The sequence below is a fragment of the Sceloporus occidentalis genome, unplaced genomic scaffold (genome assembly GCF_023333645.1).
Source record: "Sceloporus occidentalis isolate IW3139 unplaced genomic scaffold, rSceOcc1.0.p SCAF_111, whole genome shotgun sequence".
Classification (NCBI taxonomy): Eukaryota; Metazoa; Chordata; class Lepidosauria; order Squamata; family Phrynosomatidae; genus Sceloporus; species Sceloporus occidentalis.
The window spans coordinates 1,264,995-1,269,072 of NW_028317091.1; the positions used below are offsets into that span (position 1 = coordinate 1,264,995).

A 4,078-nucleotide genomic window follows, 5' to 3' on the forward strand; every position below is an offset into this window, starting at 1 on the left:
AAAAACAAAATTAGCAGAGGATGGTTTCGATCCATCGACCTCTGGGTTATGGACCCCGCATGCTTCCGCCGCGCCACTCTGCTTTCCGTGTGACAGCTTGTCCGAGGGGAGAATGCTGTTTTAATGCAATATCATCAATGAGAGAAGTTATTAACCCTATGTAAAAATGACATCTAGCAGAGGATGGTTTAGATCCATCGACCTCTGGGTTATGGGCCCAGCACGCTTCCGCTGCGCCACTCTGCTTTCCATGTGACAGCTTGTCCGAGGGGAGAATGCTGTTTTCATGCAATATCATCAATGACAGAAGTTATTAACCCTATGTAAAAATGACATCTAGCAGAGGATGGTTTCGATCCATCGACCTCTGGGTGGAATGCTTTTTCATGCACATTTTTTTCACAAATGATAAAAACACATTAATTCCTGACTTGTTTTTTCTCCAAATCTCTTCTTCAAGCTTCGAAAGTGCCAACTTTTTGCCACTTTCTTCCCAAATGATAAAAAAACCATGAATATCTGACTTTTTTTCCAAATCTCTTCTTCAAGATTCGTAAAGACAATTTAGGAGTACAAGTTCTCACCATCATGAAATAATGTATAAACAGTTGAGATACATCTGTCAATTCTTCTGCTATGGTCATTAAGCCCTCTGGAATGCTGACGGTTTAAAGTCACAAACCTTCTCTGAAAGCAGTCACATGTGGTTGTCTCTGTGGCGCAATCGGTTAGCGCGTTCGGCTGTTAACCGAAAGGATGGTGGTTCAAGCCCACCCAGGGACGAGAAGGATGTTTTCCTGAAAACTTTCATTCCTGTGTTTGCAACACCAATGAGCTAATGATTACATTGAAAGACAGAAATGCAAAATCCTTAAAGCTTTCCAACATTAAGCTAAATCTTCTTATTCCACTTGTGGAAAGTTATTTTCCAGACAAAGCATGCCAATCCTTCCATGAAAAAACACAGGAAAAACTTTTTGGCATAATGCCAATTTTGGATTGCTTAGATTATTATTATTAATTTTTTGTTTTTTAATTTAGGCCACGTCTACAATACTACATGTTGTTAATAATTCGGGCAGCCGTTGGCCGTTGGCTGGCAAGGGGAGAATGCCGTTTTCATACAATATCATAAATGACACAAGTTATTAACCCTACGTGCCAATTAATCTTATGCAAAGCCAGTTGTGCTTAAACAGAAAAGTGACATTATAAAAACAAAATTAGCAGAGGATGGTTTCGATCCATTGACCTCTGGGTTATGGGCCCAGCATGCTTCCGCTGCGCCAGTCTGCTTTCTGTGTGACAGCTTGTCCGAGGGGAGAATGCTGTTTTCATGCAATATCATCAATGACAGAAGTTATTAACCCTATGTAAAAATGACATCTAGCAGAGGATGGTTTCGATCCATCGACCTCTGGGTTATGGGCCCAGCACACTTCCGCTGCGCCACTCTGCTTTCCGTGTGACAGCTTGTCCGAGGGGAGAATGCTGTTTTCATGCAATATCATCAATGACAGAAGTTATTAAGCCTATGTAAAAATGACATCTAGCAGAGGATGGTTTCGATCCATCGACCTCTGGGTTATGGGCCCAGCACGCTTCCGCTGCGCCACTCTGCTTTTTCTTTTTCTCTCGATTCCCAGTTTATTGCACATATGGTAACATATACATGGCGTAAGGTACCGAGTACATAAGTAAAACAGCAGAGCAAGTTACATATACATCATAGGCAGAGCCTGCACACGAGTAGGAGTGGCAAGGAAAACATGAGACATTGAGAACAATAGTTGAACAAATCAGGTACCCACAAGAATAAAGCCACCCCCAAGGGGGAGGACAGAAAAAGGCCAATAGGCCAATCGGTACCCAATAATACAGTGTCATAAAATATGTAAAACAAAAGGAAACAAAAAACAGAATAAAACAAGTCTGTCCCAGGGTCCAGCAGGTAGCTCCGCTTACAAGGTCACGTTAACCAAAGGCACGAACATACAAAGATAGACCCAGTAGGAGAGTAGTAGCTGACCCCTAGAGGGACACAGGTAAAGGGCGATGTTCCAGGGACGCGATGAACGACCTCCAGTGAAACCACTTAAGTTCAACTGTATGACCTGCCCCCCTAGCTGACCACATGAGAACTTCCATTTGGTAAGTGAATTCGACCTGATGTACCCAGGCCATAAAAGAGGGAGGGGAGACTGATTTCCAGTGGCGGGGGAGGACCGCGTTGGCCGCGTTAATCAGATGAAACGTCAAGGACCGCTTGTAGCTAGAAAAAGAAGTCTGTGTGTGATGGAGCAGAATGGCCTCAGGAGAAGCCTGGAAATCGGGATCGGCCACCTCACGGATCACCGCCGTGACGGAATCCCAAAAGGGTCTAATATCTGGGCAGGACCACCAAATATGCAACAGGGAGCCGGGATGGGCACTACACCTCCAACAGGTCGGGGGGACCCGAGGGGCGAATCTGTGAATGTCTAGGGGAACCCTGTACCATCTCGTAAGTATCTTAAAAGACGTCTCCTGCATTCGACTAGACACCGACCCCTTGTGGACGATAGAGAGGATCTGAGACCAGTCCTCCAGTTCAAATGAGCAGGCCAAGTCCCGCTCCCACAGGCTAAAATAATACGGCTTGGCGACCGGCTCGGGGGAGAGCAACAATGCGTACAATTTAGATAAGAGATGGGACGGCTCCCTGAGTTCAAGACAAAACCTCTCCAATTGAGTAAGCGGACGGTCCAGACGCGGCCGAACCGCCAAGGAAGAAACAAAATGCCTAAGTTGATGGTAAAGGAACTGGATGGAGAAGGGGCAGGGACCCGGGCCCGACAGGGCCTCTAGAGGCTGCATAGCTGCCCCAGTAACCACATGGCACAGGCGCAGGGTGCGAACCCCCGGAGGGCGAAAAGCCTGCAAGCCCCCACCCGAGCGACCCGGGGGAAAGTCCGGGTTCCCCACCAGGGGAGTCAGAGGGCCAGGAACCCTAGCAACCTTACCATCCCGTAGCAACCTACGGAAGACCCGCAGGGTGGGGAGAAGGAAGGGGTGGGCAGAGTACGTGACGCAGCCCACAGGGTCGCCAATCCACGGTAACACAGACAACGGGCACGACAGGAAGGACCCTTCCACAGAAGCCCACTGCTTACCCGAGTCTACAGACCATTCGATAACGCGGCGTAGGTGAGACGCCTGCCAATAAAGCTCTAAACTCGGAAGACCTACCCCCCCTGCAGTCGCTGCCTAATCAAGTAGGAGAACGCCAAGCGGGACGACCTGCCCCTCCAGACATAGCGCAAGAAAGTCCTCCGGCATCTCTGGAAGAAAGACCGCGGGAGATCTATGGGTAGCGTCTGAAAAAGGTAAAGGAATCTGGGGAGAAGATTCATCTTTATGACCCCCACCCTCCCAAACCAGGAGATATGGGGATATGCCCATTTACGCAGGTCCGATTCCAGAGTAGACAACAAGGGCTCAAAATTAAGATTGCGCAACTTCGAGAGGTCCATGGGAATACGCAGACCCAGATACTTAATAGAATCATCCCTCCATTTAAAGGGGAACCCAGTCCGAATGTGGTTACAAAGTTGCGCCGGAATGTGAAACCCCAGGATCTCCGATTTGGACAGATTGATTTTATAATTGGACAACACCTGGAACCTGGCAAGCTCCGACAGGACAGCTGAGAGGGACCGAACCGGGTCAGTGAGAGTCAAAAGGATGTCATCCGCAAACATCGATAAGGCATAAGACCGGGGTCCAATCCGGACTCCCGCAATATCCGGGTGGGCCCGGATGGCATTTGCAAAAGGTTCGAGAACTAAAAGAAACAAAAGGGGGGAGAGGGGGCAACCCTGCCGCGTACCGTTCGCCAACGTGAATGGATCGGACAACAAACCATTAACGGCCACCCGTGCGGTCGGGGAGTCATATAAAGCCCTAACGCAGGTCAAGAAGCGAAGACCGACACCAATCCTCGAGAGAACCCCAAAAAGGAAGGACCAGGACACCCGGTCAAACGCCTTCTCGGCATCCATCGAAGCTACGATCAACGGAAGGCCACGAGATTGGGCAC

The 4,078-nt window shown here is 48.6% G+C and overlaps 1 non-coding gene across 1 annotated transcript; it reads left to right on the forward strand.

The window, feature by feature from the left end:
- Window positions 1-709: 709 nt before the first annotated feature.
- On the forward strand, window positions 710-783 carry TRNAN-GUU (transfer RNA asparagine (anticodon GUU)). Its single transcript has one exon. It is a non-coding gene; the product is annotated as a tRNA-Asn (tRNA).
- The last annotated feature ends 3,295 nt before the right edge of the window (window positions 784-4,078 follow it).